The 24,402-nt window shown below is 39.5% G+C and overlaps 1 non-coding gene across 1 annotated transcript; it reads left to right on the top strand.

Annotated features, from left to right (window-relative positions):
• The first annotated feature begins 23,354 nt into the window (after positions 1–23,354).
• LOC141597913 (small nucleolar RNA R71) lies at positions 23,355–23,461 on the top strand. Its single transcript, XR_012523123.1, has one exon. It is a non-coding gene; the product is annotated as a small nucleolar RNA R71 (small nucleolar RNA).
• The last annotated feature ends 941 nt before the right edge of the window (positions 23,462–24,402 follow it).

A 24,402-nucleotide genomic window follows, 5' to 3' on the forward strand; every position in this document is an offset into this window, starting at 1 on the left:
AACAATACGAAAACAAACAATAGATCGAATGATCTAACAAAATGTGTGGCACGCAAAACGATGCAATAACGAAAACAAGAAAAACAGGCCGTGAACAAGAGGCCACACGGTTTTCAAGAAAATTTTCGAGACAAAAAAATTGTGCCACACTAAATTTTATGCAATCATTTTGATAGATCTTTAACATATTGCGATGAATATCGATTACAAAACAATATGCAAAGATCAAAATGAAAACAAAACAAAACCAACCATCACCGTGTATACAAGACACGGATCCCAAGGCACAAAAACAACAAAAAAAACGCAGCAAAAAAAAAAAAATTCCCGAGCCAAAAAAAATTGTGCCGTGTAAAAAAAAATGCAGCCGTGACAAATTTTTAACCATAAATTATCGATTCAAAAATCGTTTGATGAAAAACACATATAAAAATTTACGTGGCCTCGCTCTGATACCACTTGTGGGGTAATATCCGTATAATACCCTTTAATTATAGGATTATAACGCAAAATTTACATGTGATTATAGTCATAAAACGAATAACATGATGAAACGATTAAGCAATAGAAATAACCTTCGGTCCTAGTGCAAAATGGCAATGAGAGATCAAGGTAGATCTCCTCCTAATTGTTGCACCCAAGATAGTCCGAGAAATGCCCTTGTGCTAGAGTGAATCCCCTAATTGCCTTGCAATATTGAGGGGATTGTTTTGTGAGTTTGTGTTGGATGAGAGATCCGAATTTCTGAGAGGCACTTTCTCAAAAACCCTAGAATTTTTACAAATGAAATGATTAGGTTAGAAGGGAGGAGGAACTCTCCCTTTTGTTCTCCTAATCTCGGTTTGGCCGAGTGGATCAAGGGGGAAATGGGCTTCCATTTTCTCCTTATGTTTAACTCGTGGTCCGAGGCTAAAATGTATACGACGCGGTGTTTATTATAAATCATTATCGGTTATCGGAAATTAAGGCATCAACTAATAATACGGGTTAGTTGAATTATTAATACATGTCCGACAAAATAGTATTGTATAATTATATTCAATATACATTTAATTAAATATAAAACGCTTATATTCAATTTTACGAATTAACCGCTTAATTCGTCTTAGCCATTATTATTTAATCCGTATTAAATAAAATATCTCAACATCACATTTTGACTAATTATTAGTCAAATAACTCGACTAATTTGGTTAGTCAAAATTGGCATCTACATGATCGTATTTTCATACCGTCACATCTCTCAAACGTATCCTATAGGTGTGACTTTTAGGGACCAGTTGATCACCGCCATCTGTATGACAATAACGTCAAACTTATCTAGCAAGCCAACCGTTATTGATAAACGTGGATCAACTGATAATAATACCAAAAGTATGCCCTTTGATCCTTTTAGAGATTTATAAGTCCTTGCACTAACTGTTAAGGACACCAGCCCCAACAAGATTGGTGTATGCTCTCCTTCAGGAGAAATGAGCAACACTCCTATTCCAAATCCTCTTAAGTTTGATGCCCCGTCAAAGTAAAGGTCCCAGGAGTTTACATCAGTTTGGAGTATATCCTCGTCTGGAAATGACCAAGTGTCTATCGTTTGTGCATCGTTGATGGGATTTTCTGCAAAGAATTCGGCAACGGCGCGCCCTTTTTTTAACTTTCAGGGGCACGTATTTGAGATCGAACTCTGAGAGCATTAAACTCCATCTTGCTAGGCGTCCGTTGAGGACGGGTTTCTCGAAGAGGTATTTGACTGGATCCATTTTGGAGTATATTTTTACGGAGTAGCTAAGCATGTAGTGGCGTAGCTTCTTCGTCGCCCACACAAGAGCGAGGCATGTCTTTTCGAGTTGTGAGTATTTGTACTCGTACTCCAAGAACTTCTTACTAAGGTAGTAGATAGCCCTTTCTTTTTTTCCTACGGTTTGAGCTAGCATGGCACCCATGGCTGTTTCGGTTACTGTGAGATATAAACTAAGAGGTTGATCTCGTTGAGGTGGCATGAGCACTGGTGGTTTAGCCAATATCTCTTTGATTCGGTCAAATGCCTTTTGACAATCATCATCCCATATGGTGTGGTCCGTTTTCTTGAGCTTCTTGAAAATAGGCTCACAAATCATGGTGAGTTTCGATATGAATCGACTTATATATTGTACTTTTCCCAGAAATCCTCTGACTTCTTTTTCTGTTTGAGGTTGTGGCATTTCGATCAGAGCCTTGATCTTGGAAGGGTCTATCTCTATACCTCGTTGGCTAACGACGTATCCCAGGAGTTTACCCGATGTTACTCCAAATGCGCACTTCTGAGGATTGAACCTCATGTTGTACTTTCGTAGCCTTGCGAAAAATTTGCGAAGGTTCGCAATATGCCCCTCTCTATCCTTGGATTTGACAATCATATCGTCTACTTATACTTCAACTTCTTTGTGCATCATGTCATATAAGAGTGTAGTTGCGGTGCGTTGATATGTAGCTCCGGCGTTGATTAACCCAAACGGCATTACCGTATAGCAATAGGTTCCCCATTGTGTGATGAAGGCAGTCTTATGCATGTCTTCTATGGCCATCTTGATTTGGTTATAACCCGCATACCCATCCATGAAGGATAGTAATACGTGGTCTGCGGTATTGTCCACCAATATGTCGATATGTGGTAGAGGGAAGTCGTCTTTAGGACTTGCTTTGTTTAAGTCTCTAAAATCAACACAAACACGGATTCTCCCATCCTTTTTGGGTACGGGTACTATGTTGGCTACCCAGTCAGAATACTCGAAAACCTTGATGAACCCAGCTTTGAATTGTTTATCGACCTCTTCCTTAATCTTGAGAGCCCATTCCGTTCTCATTCGACGAAGCTTCTGTTTTACAGGCTTGAAACCTGGCTTAATTGGGATTCTATGTTCGGCGATATCCCGGTCGATCCCTGGCATGTCTTTGTAAGACCACGCGAAAACGTCTTTGAACTCGTGTAGGAGGTCTATGAAGTCGGCCCTTTCAGTAGAGCTCAAGGTAGTCCATATCCTAAGTTCTTGGGGTTCTAATTCGGTTCCTACATTGATGGATTCGGTATTCTCTATTACTGGTCCCCCTTCCTCTTCCTGTAGTATTTCTTTGGCTACGTAGGGAGGTATATCAATTGAGTTTGGGTCCATGTCATCCTCAGTATCATCGTAAACAGAATTGCACTCAAGATAACACAAAGAGTAAGCAGAACCTGATTTATTCATTTTAAAGTTTGAGAAAAGTTGAAACAAAGAAGCCATCTGATCTGTGGTTAGTGGCGGTAAAGGGACTGTGGTTGGGACATTTCCCGAACTACTGTTACTATTTGAGGCTAAGTTAGGAGAAACAAAGGGAATGGGGATGACGATAGGAGGAGACTCCTTAGTGACTTCTCTAGACTCCGACTCTGACTCTGACTCGAATTCGTCGTCTTCTGGTTCTCCTTTGAACATCTCTCCTTCTCCAGTGGTGAGTTTGAAGAGTCTTCCTTGATTGTTGGTCCACTTGATTGATTTACTCCATCCTTTCTGCTGACTCGCGTTTGTTTCTGTGATTAACGCGGTAGGGTTGAAGCGATCGTCTTGAAGTATCATGGTAATGATCTCATCCTGTGCGGCTCTAACAAATCGATCCTCTCCAAACAATAGGCTAACAGCTTGTTCGTCTAAGCAAGGTGCTTGACGGGTTTTGACGGTAGGAACCGTTTCTGGAGGGATGAAGTAGCAATCGTGAAAGATCTTAATTCCGGCTAGCTTCCTTTTGAGATAATGCCAAGGCTCGGGATATCCTTGAAAGAGTTCTAGACTTCCTTCCTTAACAAAGTATCCATTTAGGGTAGGGAGATAGGGTCGCATTTGGACTCCTACGTACTTACGGTTTTGAACTTGAGCAAGCATCTCGAGAACTTCCTCTTTGGTGGCCTGGGTTTGTACCCTAGTCCAAGTGGTATCCTTTTTTAGTTTCCTTCCTTGTATGGTGAGAAGGTGTTTCTTCGGATAGGGTTTAAAGGCATTCCAGGGAAGTATCCCTGGGATTTGAGTATGTGGTTGACCACTAAGTTGGAGTAGGGATCGTAGTATAACGGTGCCAATTCACTTTCTATGACACTTATGCTTTGGAAGCCCCCAAGTTCATATACTGGATCTGCAAGGACTTGATTGTTCGACTTCTTTTCGATTATTGCCTTGATGGGTGACGAAGTGATCGTCACCACTTTGCCATTTAGTGGGATCTTGATCTTTTGATGAAGGGTGGATATCACCCTTTGGAAGCGTGAATCCAAGGTCTTCCTAGGAGTATGTTGAAGGAAGCTTCAATGTCCACTATTTGGAAGTTAACCTTTCGCTCGATTGGCCCTATGGCTATGGTTAGGTTAACGAGTCCTACTACCTTTCGTCGTGTACCATCATATGCGCGAACACCTTGATTGGTAGGGGTCCAATCCGACTCTTTCATGCCTAATTTGTATGCCGTTTTGAGGGGTATGACGTTGACCGCGGAGCCATCATCTACCAAGGTCATTGGCACATTCATCTTTAGACAAATGACAGTGATGTAAAAAGCCAAGTTGTGACGAGCGCCAAAAGGTGGCAAATCTTCATCTGAGAAAGTAATAGGATTACTTAGCTTTGGCGATTCTTGGAAGACCAAGTTGACTGCATCTTCGGGTGTGGAGTTATGTGCTACATTTAGTTTGGCCAAGGCTTGCAGTAAAGCTTGGCGATGTGGGAATGAGCTTGCTACTAGTTGCCAGACTGAAAGATCAGCCTTTGTCTTCTGTAATTGCTTGAGCAAATGATCAGTGGAGTCATCTTCGTTATCACTTGATGTGACAACGTTGGTTTGACCGTTTTGAGTAGTGTTTTGATATGGACGCCCTGAACGAGTTAGGTGGTCCACATCTTGGTCTTCACTATTTTGGACTATTTCTTTGACTAGGGAGTTTTCAATGAGATACTCGTCCTCGTCATCATCGGCCCATACTCCGTTGATTGTAGCTAGTTCCCTCATTCTCATGATTTCGTCTTCTAATTGCGTGATTTGGTCGACTAGTTTATCAACCACGGCGACTATTTCTTGCATAGTAGCATTTTGAGAGAAGATTAGTGGCACATGCTCCTTAGGTGTTGCGTTAGGGTCATGTAAAGTTGTCACCACATTTTCCAATTTCCAAACTTGCCTATCCACACTCCTTGCCCATGTGATGAAGTCGGAAATGGTAGGGGAGATAGTAGAGTACAACCCTTCATTCTCGATCGCGTAGATCTCATCTTCAATTGGAGAAATGAGGTGTGAACAATCTAAGGTAGATTCTTCACTTGTGATCACTAGAATCCCAAGAGGGTTCTGAGTGTTGTTGGGTTTACCTCCCGGCGGTATTGGTAGTCGACCGTCCTCGATCATGTCTTGAAGCACATTTTTCAATTTGTAGAATTTTTCTGTGTCATGCCCCTTGCCCCTATGGTATTCACAGTACGAGTTCTCGCCCCAGAATTTGGATTTCTTTTCGGGTTCGGGAGTAGGTCCTATGGGTTAGAGTTTGCCTTGTTTCATTAACCTCTTTAGAGCGTTGGAGTAAGTGTCCCCAAGATTTGTGAATTTCCTTGGTGGGGTACTTTTCTTGGATGGTTCGAGAATGTTAATCTCATCGGTCTTGCTAGTGGAGCCGTATGAACGACTTGTTGAGCCTTGATATCCTCTACCTACCGTTTTGGACAAGAGCCCTTTACGGATGTCATCTTCAATCCTTGTTCCTAGTACGGTTAAGTCCTTGAAAGTTTTGATGTTTTGATATCTCAAATGATTGGCATAGATGGGTTTGAGATTATCCACGAACTTCTCCACAAGGGTAGCCTCATCCGGGCGTTTAACTAGTTGGTACTAGTCTTCCTCCACCTACTTAGGAAGTCGGTGAATCCTTCTTTGTCATTTTGGGTAAGAACCTCTAGGGTGCGCATGTTAACTTGGATCTCGGCATTATCCGCATATTGCTTAGAAAACTCGATTGTGGCATCCTCCCAAGTAGCGATCTTCTTGTGCTCTAAAGAGTAGAACCATTGCTTTGGGATGGTGTCAAGAGATAAAGGAAAGATCCTTAAGAACATCTCAGGTTTGATGCCTTTGATAGACATGTAATCCTTGAAGGCACGGATGTGGTTCAAGGGGTTTTCGTGCCCCTTTAATTTAGGGATATAAGTCATATTGAAGTTGGTTGGCAATTTGGAATTGACGGCCTCATAGTTGCGATTATTCTCCCTATAAATGTCATCCCCTTTAAGATACATCAATTGCTCCTCTAAGTATTGGAGCCTTTTCTCGGCTACGGTCATTCCCATGGGAGGATTTTCGTCCTTGAGGTCACTCGCGAAGTCACCCACTACTTCACTTTCTTGAGGAGGCAACCTCCCCTCTACGGCGTAGATCCGTCCCTCGATGGTGTCAAGGCGATCATACACTTGGTCTTGGTTAACTTGGATTTGGGCTAGCGCGGCTAGGATTCAATCATTACCATCTTGAAGTTGGTTGAAGTTCACGTCGCTTGTTGCAGGCATCTTGAAAAACTGGACAAGAGATCGATGACGAATCAAAACACGATCGACCATTCTAACACACTTGCTAAGAGAAGAAATGTTTTGACTCGTGAAGTGGGTGTGTGCCACTTTTGTTGAGTGAGCTTTGGAGAAAAGACAAAGTTTTAAAAATGTGTATCCTAGTCAACTATAGTGTAGTTGTAGGAGTGGACTCGAAGTGAGGTTTTGAAATGGGTTTGGGTCCGAAATTTGACTCGACAAACAGACAGAGTTTTGACTGGGTTTTGCGCTAATCAATGGCCTTTTTCGAAATTTTCATTTAAAAATGGGTTTTGATTTTTACAAAAATCGTTTCGTTTAGAAATGGTGATCACGTAAGGTACAAACATTTATACAAGCATTATAACGGGATGCTGAATGCATTTAAAAGGGTTTTGGTTTAAAGGGTGGGTTGCCATACCGAACAATCAAACCCGAAGTCTGTGGAGAGGCTCGTACCAAACATAAGTAAGGCCGATTCCTAGTCCATTTCCTCAAGTAGTGAAGGTTCTTGATACAAACAAGAGTAAGCATCATGGTATGGATGACGTCAATCACTATCCATCCTTGGGCCCAAATAAGAATTAGGACCGTTTAGACGGGACGATTGGTCGAATTGGTTGGGTTGGGCCTAGCAAGGCCGAATAAAACGGTCTAGGAAGACCGAGTTATGAAAACCGACAATTGTCTTATACAAACTATTCCCTAACCTTGTTCAAGTTTCACCCTTTTGGCTACACGTAAGTGTATTTTCCCCAGCGGAGTCGCCAAACTGTGGATAATGGGCCCACGCGGGCGCTTGGGGGAGAACAAGCGTTTGCATTTGTGGAGACTCCACCAATTTATTGTGGAAAATTAGAAACCGTTCGAATACCTCGTGCCATGTCAAGACACAAAGTAGAGACATGAACACCAAGCAATCGTTACCCTTAGCATTCTATGTCTAGAATGACTCTCGTGGATGCCAATGAACACGGATGTTCACAGATATCTGGAGTAAGGGGTGAGGGTACGTATTAGGAAGCTCTTTTGATCGAACACCTAATCCCGCCCGCCTCGATAGCGGCCTCTACTAATGATTAGGGACATCGTCTATACTCGATATATCGTCGATTATATGCATGCAATGCAACATCCAAGTTTTAATCCTAACATGTGAAGATTAGACTAAGTCGGTTAACACGTAATTTAGCATACAATAAGGTCGAAGTAGGATTTAGTGTTGAATTACATGTGAAGGCATACAAATGATATAATGACATGACAAATACAATAAATAAAATTACAATAATTACATTGGGTTCATCGATTTATGTCGAAAATACCTTTAAAACGGATAATTTGAGAAAAAGAATAAAGGAATGAATTAATGAACAATCATTAGGCGATAATACGATTAATAGTCAATTATACGTAAGCTAATTAATAAGGTCAAGGCAGAACGGGAGTTCAGAGGCAGAAATCAACCTGGAACAGGCGCAGCAGGACTGCGCCCTTTGGAAGAGGCGCAGCAGTTGCTGCGTCTGTTCCAAGGGTGAGTTCTGGCTGTGAAGCCGGAACTGCAAATCGTTAATGTAAACTGGTGATTTTAAGGATCGATTACGATATTTACTCGGATGGAAGTGATTATTAGGTTATTTACATGTGATTGAGTCATAAAAGCAATAAAACATGGATGAGACGGGTTTAAACGAATTAATTACATGGATGAATGATTGATTAGTGACATGGGTGAACAAAATAGGTTAAACGTGATGAATTAATGACAAATTAATGATGAATAATATAATAGACAGATGAAAATATATCAACGATCGAATTCCAGAAACTCAATATGAAAGAATCGAATTTCTACAACCCGGATTGACTTTAATGACGAAAACCCGCAAATATTGGATTATAAGGGATTTAAGTCGGATTTAATGATGAATTAAACGTGTTAATGATGATGAATAATATACATGTGAAATTATTATGCTATTATATCAAAGAATTAACAAGAAACAAACGAAACAAATAAAACGAACGAATTACAGAGGACGAAGGAAGAAGAAAGGAAGCAGAGGCTGGCGGCCCTCACGAAGAGGCGTAGTGCATCGCGCTCCTCCAAGAGGCGCAGCAGTTGCTGCGTCCTTTCTCGACGGTTTGTCTTCTGGAAATCCGTAAAAAGGGGTTTTAAACGAGGTTTTAGAAATCGGTTTTAAGAGGTGTTTTCGACATAAACCTTACATTAATGATACAAAAAGGTAAATAACAATAATAAAAAGAGAGATTTACACCCTCAGACTTACATGTTTGACGAAACGAGATGAACTAAGTTTACGATTAGTGATGCTCGACTCGAATGTAACGAAAGTGCCCTCGTAAGTGGAAAAAGATTAAGATTGATTAAGTTGATTAGTTGTGGAGTTGGTCAAATTGGTCAGTCATGCAAACGAGGCTGGTACTCAGAAGGATCCGAGCTTACGTGGTCGAAAGTTCAAGCACGTAGACGCCAAAAAGTAAGAACAAAGGTCTAGAATGCAAAGGGAGAAGAGAAGGGCGGACACTCGCGTGAGAAATATGAGGAGCGAAGGCTCCTATTTATACTAATCACGTGAAAGAATAGGGTTTTCGGAGAGACTTTGGAAGTGAATCTCGGAAAGATATGAAAAAGATACGAAAAATACGCAAAAAAGGACCTGGGAAGAGGCGCAGCAGTCACTGCGTCTCTTGGAAGAGGCGCAGCACCTACTGCGTCTGTTCCCAAGTGGTTTCCTCTTTCGGAAGAAAGATTCCCGCGTTTAAGTTATGGAATAATGGGATAATCTTGTTTTTCTTAATATTTTGTATGAATATTACGGGAAATTGTTTACCAAAGATTAAAGATTGTGAAATATTTATAAAATATGGAATAGAAATATCCGGAACATTCCAGAACATTCTGACTCGGGATTTAACGTTTATCAGAAAATGAAGACGGTTTTAGGCCCGGACTCCAAATGTACTCTAATTACTGTCAAAACGACCGTATCAGCGCGTAGATGACAACTAAGAGGTAGACATCAGTGTTTGAGCAATCACTTGACGATAAACTTACGAACTGTCACAAATCGTTCCGCGTACCAAACATGCGGCTCAATCATCACCGGGTGGTTTGCGAGAGGTGCATAAATGAGGTATCTACATAATTCTACTTCCATCAACATGAATAGCCTATTTGACTTTGTTGATGTACAACAGATACTAAAGAACTTATCCTCATAAGACTCTTAATTCTATGCCAATATTCTCTCTCATAGATACAAAATCTAGAATACTTTGCATCCCATTCCAAGTCTCCCAATTACTCTTGCCAGAAGAGAACATTGGTACATAATTCTCAATAAGTAATATGTTATCAACATATAAGACATGGAGAAACAATTCTAGCTCCCACTTAACTTCATGTATAATCATGATTCTTTAATCATGTGAATGAAACCATCCACTATTATCACATGAATGAAAAAACATAATCCTTTAATGCTAGTTTAAGACCATCTTGTGATCACTTAAGATAGCTACGCATAATTTGTTAGGATTCATAGATCTTCATCTAAGGTTTTGTGTTTCAAACACTTCCTTCTCTAAATTCCCATTTTAGAAAAGCGAATTTTATTTGCCATTCTTCATTGGAATGAAATGCGGCAATTCCTAACACAATTTATCTTGATCAACATCTTCATGTAAATCTTATGCATTTATGTACTCTGAAGCTCTATTTACTTTTGAGGAGACCCTCGCCTTAAAGTAAATCTACTATTGAGTAACAATTTTCGGATTGTAATACGATGGCTCGTATGTAACAAGGTCATGATACCTATACTTTCACAAAGTAATATTTTAACAATAAGACATGAGCGATAGAACTCCCACTGAACTATGCTCTCATTCTATCTTCATAGACTATAGTTCAATACCAACTCCCACTCTATAATTCTATTACTTTCACAAAGTAACATTTCAACTATAAGAGATGTTTGTGACGATTCAATCTACTCCCACTCTATCTCTCAGAAATACATCTATCTTCTTGAGAGATAGCTTTGTGAGTTACAAACATACATATTTAACGGAGTATTAGGAGTTTATCTAGACTAAGTATTAGCTTTCAAAGGCCATCCTAACATGGCAGCTTGATAATATACGAGTCTTATCCATGTCATCTGTTTAATAGACTCTCTATTCTAGGTATATCCTGGTTGACCATTCGTTTAAAATAATGTGTCCGAATGGTATCGAAAATTCCTTACTTGATGAGTTCAAAAACTCATTACAACTTTATAATTGATCTTACAAAAATAACTTGTTACTTTTAGTAGTAATGACATAAGGAGAATCAAATTCATAGCTTATGGACATATAATGATCCCATCATCATAATCGTCTATTTAATCAATTTAAGTTGTTTATGTAATGTTTCTCTACGCAAGTAATTTATGATGATGATTTTAGAACAAATAACATAATAAAACAAGTGATTTGGGTTGAAAGCCAAATCACCAATATCCAAAATACAACCCGTGTTTAAAGGATACAAGCCAATTTCCAAGTCACACAAGGAAATTAAAATAGTTCTAAAAACTTGAAATACATCATAAAATTAAAGACAAAGCAAATTAAAGACAAGCTTCCATTGACCATCAACACGGTCGGTTACTCTAGCTTCCCTCATGATCCTCTAGGCTTGCTTCTCCTTGCCCTTGTCCTTGGTAGGGGGCCCTATTTACAATAAAAAGGGTAATCATCACAACTTGTATCATCATACCAAGGTTGAGATTGAAACATAAAAGATAGGAATAGTTATATACCTACTGGAATAACCTTTCCAGCTTTGATGTCGCCAAGGTATTTGGAAAGTTCCTCTTTCAATGCCCAAAACACAACAAAAGTGGCACTTGTCCCCGGTGGGGGCACTGTACTTGGGCTTGGAGGTACTAGCTTCACAAGCTTTAGCTATATTCCTGTTGGGAGTTTGCTTCCTCCCCTTCTTCCCACCTTTCTTGAAGTTTCCCTTGCTCTTATGATTGACATTGAGCACATCTTTTATGGTGCTAACACTTAGCCCCATGTCCATTTCGGCTTGCACAAGGATTTTGTGTAACTCATCAAGGGAAAATTTCTTATCTTGCATATTAAAATTCACCCGGAATTGAACATATGCTTTGATTTTGTTGAGGGAATGAAGAATTCGATCAATTACGAGTTCATTGGGAATTTCCACCTTATGCATTTTCAAGGTCTCAACATGCTCCATCAACTTGAGCACATGTGGGCTCACCTTTTGGCCCTCCTTGATGTTAAGATCAAAGAATGCGGAAGCCGCTTCATATTGAATGACCCTAGGAGCTCATGAAAACATGTTCACAAGCTTCATGTAGATCTCATGAGCGGTGCTAATCTTTATAGCACTTCGTTGGAGTTCGGCGTCCATAGCAAAGATCAACACATTTTTGATCGCGGCCGACTCCTTTTGGTAAACCTCATAGGTTTGCCTAGCGGCGGGGGTGGACCTAGCATTAGGTTCGGTGGGAGATGCCTCGGTAAGGTAACGAAGCTAGTCGTCACCTTGCGCGGCCAAGCGAAGTTGCGCGTCCCAATTGGCGAAATTAGACCCATTCTTTTCTAACTTACATCGATCCATGAAGGATCGGAGCCATGACACATTGGCAAGCGTAGTGGAACTAGTGGATGCGGACGTGATTGGAGTTGCCATTGCGGTTAATAAAACAAATTTGACTACAAAATAGGAAATGAAGGAATTAATTATCATCTATCGTTTTAATAATACTCGTAAATTTAACTACAAGTATTGCATTTATATAGTGACCTCCACCCAACTATATAAATGATTCCGAGATCCAAATTCATATTAATACGGGTACGGTAAGCCGAGCCATCCCTTATTAATATAACTTGGTGGATTAACTCTTTAATCGATTCTACTTTTAGAACTCTCGGTCGATAAAAATTACTCTAATTCTCATCTTTAGCCCGGAACACATGCGACTACTGTCAACAATACTTCCGTTGAGCTCAATCCAAATTTCGATGTAATAACATTTTACTACCCCACTTCTCCAACGTAACAAGGTTTGTATTACGGTAAAGTCGGCTCAACTCCCTTATGAAATTGGTACTTCATGGGTTTCTACTATTTGGTAAGGCTATTTCTCAATTTTTAATATGTGAGAGGTCTTGTCAATTTATTATCTATCACGTTTTAAGTGAACTAAAGCGGTGAACTACGATAATTATACTTGACACGGTCGATGACTCGATATGACATGCATGTGTTGTTATGACGATTTGGCAATGCATGAAACATATTAAAAGAAATGCAAAGCAATAAATGAAATTCCTAGTATGGCCTTCCTAAAAATAGAAAATCAAATAATCTATTACATATTCGGAAACCAACTCCTTTGGTCCCTTGAATCTTCAATTGGCACGCCTCCCAAGACACCGTCTTCGTCGGATCACCTTTCCGAATGGCACCGTCTTGATGATGCTCCATAATTACAAATAATAATAAAAAACAAAGCTATTCCTATTATACATTTGTAAAATGGAAAAACTAATAAAATAAAATTAAAAGTGATACGAGATCACAATAAATTACAACCGAATCAATATTCCCTTTCATTACCGGTAATATCGATTAATACTAAGGCCATACTAAGATAAAATTACATAATTCAAAATTATATAAATAAAAGAAATTCAACAATTGAAATATTCAGCAATATAATATGTATCTATCATGCCCAATGATGTGCCAAATCGCCCTATTTAACTTATGTCGTACATATAACCCGGTTTTATGGAAATGCGTGATAATAATCTTTTAAAATCACTAATTAACACTTAAATCACATCTAAGCTCAAGTTAATTATCCTAACACTTTTTAGGACTCAAAAATTAGTCATCACTCAATTTTTGACAATAATTCAACTTGATTTAATTTTATGCTCATTTTTTACCTTAAAATCATAATATTAATGAAATAAATCAAAATTAATTTATAAAAATTTCAAAATTTGAATTTTAAATTTATAAACATTCTGAAATAATTCCATGACACTCATAATGTCAAAAATCATGGTTAAAATTTTTGAATTAGTTTTTGAGAAAATATAGTTGCATTTATCGGTTTTAACTCATAAAATACTTAAAGTATCCGAAAATTAATCCAATAATTTTTACAACCTGAGATCTGATTAGTGGGATATTTATGCAACTTAAAATAATTTTCTCAAGCCATGCAATACGTTTTAGCTAATTTTGCTAAAATAGTCACTATTTATGCCATTTTTACACTAAAAATCCATAAATAATGCTAAAAGAGATCTTTTAATCTAGAAATTTACATACTCTCTGTAAATTATGCATGTGACATCATATTAAAAGTTCATGGCTTCATTCGAGATTTAACTATTTTTAACCATTTTACCTCTTTTAATCCATTTTTATCTCATAAACATTATAAATCATGCAATATTAATCAAATTAACTCGACTTTTTGCACACAACTTATAAAATATGCATGTGAGGTCATATAAAATTTCCAAGGTCAGAAACTTAGTATAACTATTTTTAGCATTTTAATTCCAATTTTAGTCATAAAAATGTAATAAAATGACCAAAAATCATTAAAATGAGCAATAAATTTCCATAAATCATAAAAATGACCTAAAACCATTTTAGGACCATAATATATAACATGCATGGTGATTTCGTGGCTTATACTTATAAATCACAAATTTTTAGTTTTATATGTTATCCTTTTAACTCGGAAAAACAATAACCGATTATGCATGTAACATCCTTATGCTCTGATACCACTTGTTAGGTTCATATACCTATTATTAGACTCCTCTAATAGTGAACTAATTAACTTGTTAATTAAATGTTCTTTAGATCTAGTGCATGCATAACAAAATGAAAGATTTATAAGAAAAACAATGTTCCTCACATTGATAGTAGGTTCGAAATTATGGGCACAACTAAGGTCACCTTCCTTCACTTTTTCTTGAGCTAAATATGATGGATGATCCTCCTAAAACTCCAAGTATAGAAGCCACTCCAATAAATTGCACCTAAGATTAATCCCAAAAATTCCTACTAATATTAACTAGATATATAGTAGAAATATCACCTTAATAATACTAATGTTCTTGTATTACTACCTCTAGTAATAGATGATGAGGATTAGTATTTTAGAGAGGTTTTATGATTTTGCATGTGAAGGAAATATGGAGAGAAAAATAAGCAAAAGTATTAGCCAAATTTAGAGCAACAAATGCTCTCTTTTAAAGACCAAAAACTGGTGGTCACTCCTCATGGTAGGAATCTTTTGCTTTTTATTTTTACTCCTTTGTTTAGTATATGTAGAGTGTAGGGAGCAAGTGTGTAAGATGTAGCATGATAAAAGCTTCATATGACAAGTCACTATCATGCTTTAATCAAAACAAACAAAGACAAAAGAGCATCTTTTGCTCTCTTGTTTTGGCCAAAATATTGGACCTATTTTGGTCCATTTTTGCCTTTTGTCATTTGTCCCACAAATGCTTATAAGTCATATGTTTAACTATCTTACATAATTAATTATTAATGTAATCATTTAACACTTAAATATTACAATTAATAATATAATATACACTCCACTTTTTGAGTAGTATATTACCATTATAGCAACATATAATGGGTCCCATAATTACTAGTTAGTTAAAATTACAACTTCTTGTAACTTTAAATAACTAATTACCTCTACCTCAAAACTTATATATAATACCTCAACTAATTTAGTAATTTAACACTTAATTACTAAATTTAATCTTATTTAAAGACATTACAATAAGACGCAAAATTACACTCTCATAATTAAGGAATTAATTAATCTGTATCGCATACAATTAATTAAATATCTATTTGGGCCTCATCCTATAGGTGTGACCTAAAGGGATCAACTGACCACCACCGTCACACGACAGTAATGTCAAACTCTAGTTAGCCAATCATTACCGATTAATGACGGTCAGTCGACTGTATAAAGAATCATCCCTCACGTATTCTTAGTATGAGATTTAATAATGATATTAAAATCATGTGATCGCACTATTGTTGAGGACACATTTCCCAACAGGATTACAATTTCAACAACAAATAAAGCTCGACGAGTCAAGAACTTGTCAAAAGCTAAGGTACCAACTAAAACACCTCACATAACAAAACTAGCACAAAACATACAATAACTAGCTCGTACAACATAATAAAAACTCACAACACTACTACAACATAATAATAAAACGGGTAATGGAGGTCTTCACTCTTCCATTCTACCCTTGCCTTTTCCCTCAGGGTACATCTTCCCCTTGTTCTACTTGTTGGCCCGCCTAGCATGCACTTCCTCCTCGGAACGGATCCTCAATGGATCTAAGACGGCGACGGCCTCCGGTCTAGCACAAGACCTCATGTTCGACCCGAAAAGAGCCAATGCACGGCCCACCATATTCTTGGGGCCGGAACTCCTCCTCTTTGGTGGTCTCATCACATCGGGGGTAGCTCCATCAACATACTCCTCGAAGAAGGCACGGTTGGCCTTGCCAACCTCTCGATACTTCAAGTCGACGACGACCTCGTCCTTACGAAATTTGGATCTCTCTTCCAAGGACGGAGCTCTTGACCACTTGACATAAGCGGGAGTCACCCATGTCGTGGCAACGGGGTTTGGTACCTCCCAAAGCGGCCGAGTGGCCCACCACCTTTCGAAGATCTCCACAAGGTCGGAGTTCCGGAAAACATTCTCTTGAACAAGAGTATCTTGAGCGGGCACCTTTTGTTGACGCCCCATTTGCCTCATGAGCCTTTCGGGATAAATGAAGGAAGCAACATTCAAACCCACCACCATCAAAGAACGAGGACTACCACCCGAAGCGGGAAACCCCGTGAAGGACCTCAACTGTTACCACGGCACCATCCAACGGATATGAGGACCACCCTCCTCCGCCAATCTTGCGGCCCAATAAGCCTCGGTAGAAGCAAAACTATCCGGGTAAAACTTCTTCCTCTTGGTAAGGTGACGGAAGGAATAAGAAGAAGGATTAACTGGAGGCTCTACATACCTTAACCTCTCCAATAGCCACACTTGAAGGATCCTTGGGGACCCAAAAGAGCGAGCTTCTCCACATGAGCCTTCCTTGTCCAAAGCTTGGATGATCTCCCCAAGCACCAACCATGATGGAACTCTACCATGCTCCATTTGCTCAACCACATGAATAAGGATCATGCTACCATAGTATTTTGGCCCCTCCTTCTTCAAAACATCAACAAAGAGGTACACATGGACAAGACAAAAGGCAAGAGCCCTTCTCCTAGCCACCTCCGAGACATTGGCATCTAATCGGTTTGGAAAGATGTTGATAAGAACCAGCAAGAAGAAAGTTGATTTGGCTTGTTGACAAGCCCAACATGGAACGGAATTTCTCCTTGTAGCACAACCGAGTCGAAGGAAGCACCGGAACACAGCCCGGCCACCCACCAATGGCTCCAACTTCTTCGGCAAGAGGGCAAATTTCACCTTTCGGGAAAACGAAAACATGATGTTTCGAATCCCAAAACCGAGAACATGCTTCAAGAAATGAAGGTTGAACCTTGACTTGACGAAGCACCAACAATTGACCAATGATGCCCGTCGTTGTGTGCACCAAAAATAAATTTATAATTCCTAACTACAACTATAGATAGTGGCAGCAGGGTCGAACCACAGAGAGGCAGATGTAATTATTAGTTGTCTAAATTCAGTCCAAGGTAGCAATGATGTGGGGGTTTGATTAAATTGGTCAATAACTAATGAGTAATGAACTAAAGAAATGTATAAAATCAAATATAAAAGAGGTACTAAGATGGTCGGTTCACTGTAGTTTCGGCAGCAGCATACTAAGTAGGTCTGAAATAAACACATGAGGCGGGAAAACAAGAGGTCCTCTCGGTCCACTCTTAACAAGTAGCGTCTTTCGATCTCGCTACGGGTCCCTAATATCACTAGTACTGACTCTCGTTCTGAAAAGTGACTAATAACCTAAACTTTACCTATCTTTCGATCTAAAGGGTCAATCAATTACTAAACATTTAACTAGTCGCGTGCACTCGATTCGTCAAATATAGAATTTAAAACAATTAAAACGAAACAAAACCTCACGTGGCCAGTCGATCGACCAGGGTGTGCGATCGATCGACCGGCATGCGACTCAGGTCGTACTATTCTACTGCCGCCTAATTCTACAGATCCCCTACATCCTAGCACAATGAATTTAGCTACTCGTGCTAGGAATGATAACGACAATAAGATTGACTAATAAAACAGAAGAATTCATGGTTAAAACGATGAAATAAGCAATTGACATAAAATGGTAAATTGGTTTTTGGGATTCTAACTAGCAATTCTATATCTATGAACGCAAATAAAGTAACAAACTGAAATAAGAGCAGGATAGTACCGTGAAGAGGAATTGTGAAGACAGAATCCAAAAACCGAATGCAAAAAGTTACTTGTATTGAATACGAAACAATATTCTAAACTATGAACCCTAAAGAATTTCTGATAATAAACTAGATTAAAACTTGATGATAACTCCCCCTTTTTTCTGAAAACCTAGCATACGTTATATAGAATACAACGTAGTTCTTATTTCAAAAATCTAACTACTATGGGCTTGCTATTCCTCGATCTTTTAATTCGCGTCAAAGTAGCGGTGTGGTCGATCGACCACTGAAGCCGGTCGATCGATCGATCGATCTATGCTGAACAAATGCTGGCTCTCGGAAGTCGTGGTATGATCGATCGACCATTGGTAGCGGTCGATCGACTGCTTTAGCTGATACTTGACTTCTAAATTCTCGTGGATTTGTCTTTCGGACCTCGAAATGCGCACCAAGATCGTTCCTTGAGTAAATACTTTACGTCAAATGCAGTGCAAGGTACTCGGGGACGGATTTAGCTCAAAATCTACTCATTTTCGCATAAATCTGCAATATTACATAAAAATACGAAAGTAGACGAAATGGGGCAAATAGTAGCATAAAACTACACAATTGAGCTCTGAAATGCATGTAAAATAGGGTGTAAAACATCATATAATTGACACGCATCAAACTTCCCCAAACCAAACCCTTGCTTGTCCCCAAGAAAGAACTAGACTCGGTCCTAAAAACCTAATGGAACGAGTTCAATCTCAGAGCGAAATGCAAACCGTATGGCCTAAACCAATTTATTGCACAATTAACAATCAATCAGTAATATGAATCATGCAAACGAGTTATGGAGTCGTTAAAAACTGCTGAACTGTCAACTGTAGAGACTTATCAAATCGGACTCTCACGGGTCGCTCAAATCACTCAAATAAGCACAAGGTGAATAATGTATAAGATAGAAAGAAGTAATTTTGTAATGACACTCACCTAACTACGACCTATGAAAACATGCCTGCAATCTAATATGAAAATATTCTCTACAACCGTACATATGCATTCGAACCAAACAGATGACCATGACACATGCCGAGGTAATTAAGGGATATATGAGGTAATGGGCAGGAAGGGCAAAACATTTATGGGAATGTGGGGGTACAGGTGATCAAGCTAGTGCCGTAACCAAACCATATGACAATATCCACTTCTTGCTCAAACTTCAATCCACACGGTGCTATAGCAAGCACAAAACTCACAATCTCCAAAATAATTACAATCAATCAACTCCCCATAAGATATAAATGCAACATGGGAGCAAAAATCGCCATAAAATAAAACTTTAAATCATGCGAATTGATTCTTCTCTTTTCTTCCTCGGGCCGCAGTCGATCGACCAATAATGCCAGTCGATCGACTGCCTCTACAGTACAACACGCATCTCTTTTTTTTCTCGATTCATTTTTTCCTTCTTTTTTTTTTCTTTTCAATTTTATTATTTTTCCTTCTTTCTTTCCTTTTTCCATCTTTCCAACTTCATCTCAGAATGAGCATATGCTACCAAAAACGAAGTAACAATCCCAAAAACGTAAACTACTAGCTTGACATGGGCAGGCTAAATGTAGGATGTAGTAATGGGACAAAAAGGTTGTTTTTGGTAGTGTGGAGCTTATGGGTAAAATGAATAAAGGAAAACCTCTACCACATGTCTCAACAAACCACTAACCGAATGCACACAGGTATTAAGCAGATTAAGTTCATATTTATGCACATTTATGTAACATGTCTCATAAGGAGTAACTACTCACATCCTAGATAAACCGGTCATAGATGTCACCAGTTATAGGCTCTAAAACTCATAAAATGATGTAGTTTGCCAAAATAATCTAAGTCAAGTCTAAGGTCCAGCAAATAAGTTAACGAAAACTCGTAGATATGCATATGATTCTACTAATAACATGTCAATTTAGCAAGGCTTAGGCAAAAACAGATGCAAAAGCAATGTCATCATTGAAATACTATCGTTCCGACTCAACCTATATGCTAAAATAAACGTGCATGTTTTGAAAATTTTTTTGAAATTTTTTTCAATTTTCTTTTTTGGATTTTCTGTGTATATGAAGGAAAATGAAACAACAATGCAAGACAAAATGTAAACGTGAATGCAAGCAAATGAAATGCAACGCAAAACCTTTCCCCAAACTAAATCGCACAATGTCCCCATTGTGCAAAATCATGTAATGAAACAAACAGGAAATGGGAATTTGCTATAAATTAACGAAATAAGACATAAAGTAAGACTCGGAAACTCATAAGACTTTAAGCGCAGCAAAAGAAAACCTCCCCAAACCAGTGTGAGCTACGAGGTTTTAGTAGCTAGCAGTGCTACCAATAAGTACCTGAAAAGACAACAAATACCACGCGTAATCTCGAGAAAGCAAAGTGGAAGCGGTAATTATGTGTAAAAATTAAAAACGGGAGAAATTAGAAAAATGGCGAAAAATAAAGAGGAGGGAAGACTCCCTCAATTCCGCAAATCAATCAAACACAGCAGGGGAATGATCGAAAACAGGTACAACTGCTCTGGGCGGTCGATCGACTACATCACCCAGTCGATCGACCATGGTGAACAAGAACAGAGCTTCGAAATCGCGCTCATCGATCGACCATAGGAGGCGATCGATTGATCGCGACTCTTTTGAACTTTTCGATTTCGTCTATTTAGCTCAATAACTTGAGCTAATTTGGTCTATAAACCTGCATACACACATAATAACGCGCCCAAAAATGCGCAAAACCCAAAGCAATAGTCTAAAGTGCTTAAAATTTTAAACAAACTTATTAAGATGCAAAGTCTCGCGCACACGAAAAACGATAAATAGTCTTAAAAAGCAATAAAATGAAAGTCTGAAAAAGCATGTGATCAACTAATAGTTGATCAAGAACGGCCACGGAATGGCCCACTTGGTCGGCTTCTGGCTACAAGAAGTAGCCTCAACAGTGCTCATCTTCTCAGCTGCACTCTCACTTTCATCATCTGCAAGACTCAATGGATCAACAACTTCATCATCCTCCCAAGCAATGACCTCTTCTGACTCATCAGAATCCAAATCGGATTTCCTCACTTTGACTGGCACCTCTTCAAGCTCCTCATCAGTGCCATAGCTAAGACATCCTAAGCTGCCTCTTGAAATGATTGGCTCCTTCACAGCTGGAGCAACATACGGCTCTTCCTTCCCCAAACCAGCTCCTACAATGTCTAAGACAGAAGAATCGTCCTCCAATTTGCTCCCAATCTGGGGCGGAGGGGTTACAACAGGAATAGGTGTAGAGACAGGCATATCAGGAAGCACAAAATAGGATTTCTTTTCAGAAACCGTATTACAGGTTATCGGCCACATGGGGTCTTTCTTCTTAGCAGTTTGGGCAAAGACAATAGAGTGTTTTCCTACCTTAAAGGTCAAAGTCCCTGAACCAACATCTATAACTGCACCAGCAGTGTGCAGAAATGGTCTACCCAATATGATAGGAATGTGGGCATCCTCAGGCATGTCTAGTACAACGAAGTCAACAGGGAAAAAGAACTTTCCTATTTGCACGGGAATGTCCTCTAGGACTCCTATTGGCTGGACCGCAGATCGGTCAGCCATCTGTACTGTCATGTTGGTTACTGCAAACCTAGTCAATTTCAGCTTTCTAGCAAGACTCGAGGGCATAACGCTAATACTGGCTCCTAGGTCACATAAGGCCTTCTCAATAGAAAAGGTGCCAATACTACATGGAACTGAAAAACTACCCGGGTCTTCTAGCTTATGAGGTGCAGTATGGGCCAAATAAGAGCACGACTCCTCAGTGAGTGCGACAGTATGCACAGTTTCAAGTGACTTCTTTTTAGATAAAAGTTGCTTCATAAATTTCATATAAGCAGGCACTTGATTGACTAACTCAAGAAAAGGAACTTGTACATTTAAGCTACGGATAACATTTTCAAACTTATTAAATGATACATGTTCCTTCGTTGGCACCAATCTTTCTGGATAAGGGGCTGTAAGAAGTAACTTAGCCTTCTCCTCTAAATCTCTCATGCCGGCATCGGCGGACTTAGGCTGAAAGTCCACAACCTTCTCCTTGTTGTAGCTTGACCCTTGTTCAGACCCTCTCAAATGTGAACCATTAATTGACATAGGGTCGCATTTGTAACCTGAATCGACCCAGTCAAGATTCGGGTCTTGCCTCAACATTTTCGGGCGGTCGTACTCGAAACAAGTGATCCTCGGTTATCGGGCATTGGAGGACGAAAAAAGAATCAGTGCAAAAAGACATCGGTCGATCGACTAGGTTGGTCAGTCGATCGACCGACTTCTACAGGAACAGGAGCTACTGTTTGTCGCGGACTGGTCGATCGACTGGGTATGTCAGTCGATCGACTGACATACCTGCTGATCGTCTTTTTCTTGTTATTATTCGTCACTGCCTTCTTCTTGCTCAGTTCCGCCTCGTCTTTTTCAGCGACATCCTCGACCATAGCTGGCCCCTCAAAGGTAGACCCACTCCTCAAAGTAATTGCATTTAGGGTCTCCTTTTCATCAGTTTGAGTCGGTAAATGTCCCGGAGCTCGAGTTGTATTCTTGCTAGGCAATTGGGCAATTTGGCTCTCTAGCATCTTCATCCCGGCCTCTCTAGCTTGAGACTCTTTTAGCAACAAATTCTTCAACTCGTTGAAATCAGAACCTTGGGCTTGTTGCTGCTGATGTGGGACATACGGAGGCTTTTGGAACTGTTGTTGCTTATGAGGGGGCACATAATTTTGATGCTGCTGCTGCGGAGGTTGAGTCGGATTCAAGACCTTTTGGCTGCTCCACCTCAGATTCGGATTGACATTTGGCTCATAGTAAGTGTTTGTCTGCCTATAATGTTGAAAGGCAGCACAAGACTCAAAGGGACTAGGACAATTGTCTGAAACATGTCCCTCAGCTCCACATCTTTTACAGACGAAAGGACCGTCTGAAACAGCATTTACATGATAAATCCCTCCTTTTGAAGCTCCTCCCAATTCGTACTTATCAAACCTCACCGTGAGAGCCTCTAATACAGCTACAGAAGGAGATTCAGCAGCTCTCCTTTGATTTCCCCGGGAATTTCCATACTCAGCTTTGTGGGTGGCCAAGTCATCAATGATCTTCCACCCCTTAGTCGCCCCCGTATTCTCCTGGAATCTGCCATTAGCTGTCGCGTCCAAGATAGTCCTCTGATCATCATAGAGCCCATTGTAAAACTGATTGCATAAGCTCCATTTCTCAAACCCATGATGCGGAATGGTTCGCACCAGCTTCTTAAAACGGACCCATGCTTCGTGAAAGTTCTCATCAGGACCCTGTTTAAAGCTCGTGATCTGATCTCTAATGGCATTTGTCTTCGAGGCAGAGAAGTATTTCTTGTAGAATGCCAAGGCCAAAGAATTCCAGTCGGTGATCCCATTAGCAGCTCGGTCAGTCTCCGTACCACTCCCTTGCAAAGATCGCGGAGTGAGAATATAAACATAGTCTCCTTTATCTGGTCCTGGGTCACACCGGTCGGCGGGGGTATAGAGCAGCAATAATCGATAAATATCTCCATATGCTTGGCTGCATCTTCATTTGCAACTCCCCCGAATTGGTTTCTCTCAACCAAGTTGATATAAGAAGGCTTCGGTTCGAATTTCTTATCAGCTCCCGGTAATTCGAACCCCTTATATAGATTTGCAGCTGTCGGCTCATAGTGACTAGCTATACTTGCTTCTTCAGCCATGACTGGAAAATCTGGAGATGTGACTGTCTCAGCTGAAGAAGTGGAAATGGGTGATGAAGGTGGATCCTCCTCGTATAGCTCGTTCTCGTAGTAACTAGACAGAGTACTCAGCTCTTCCTCCGTCGGCAAAGATTTCAGATGATCGTCTCAACTCACGCAAGGTCTTCTCAATCTCGGGATTGAATGGTAGTAATTCACCACCCCGTGACTGCGTACAATAAGAAGAAACTACAAAAAGAATATGAGAATAGTTTAAGGAACGAATGTCCGTTAAACTAAGAAACAGACTAAAATAAAACAACTAAAAATTAGAACAATTGCCTCCCCGGCAACGGCTCCAAAATTTGATGCCCGTCGTTGTGTGCACCAAAAATAAATTTATAATTCCTAACTACAACTATAGATAGTGGCAGCAGGGTCGAACCACAGAGAGGCAGATGTAATTATTAGTTGTCTAAATTCAGTCCAAGGTAGCAATGATGTGGGGGTTTGATTGAATTGGTCTATAACTAATGAGTAATGAACTAAAGAAATGTATAAAATCAAATATAAAAGAGGTAC

Source organism: Silene latifolia, chromosome 8, assembly GCF_048544455.1.
Source record: "Silene latifolia isolate original U9 population chromosome 8, ASM4854445v1, whole genome shotgun sequence".
NCBI lineage: Eukaryota > Viridiplantae > Streptophyta > Magnoliopsida > Caryophyllales > Caryophyllaceae > Silene > Silene latifolia.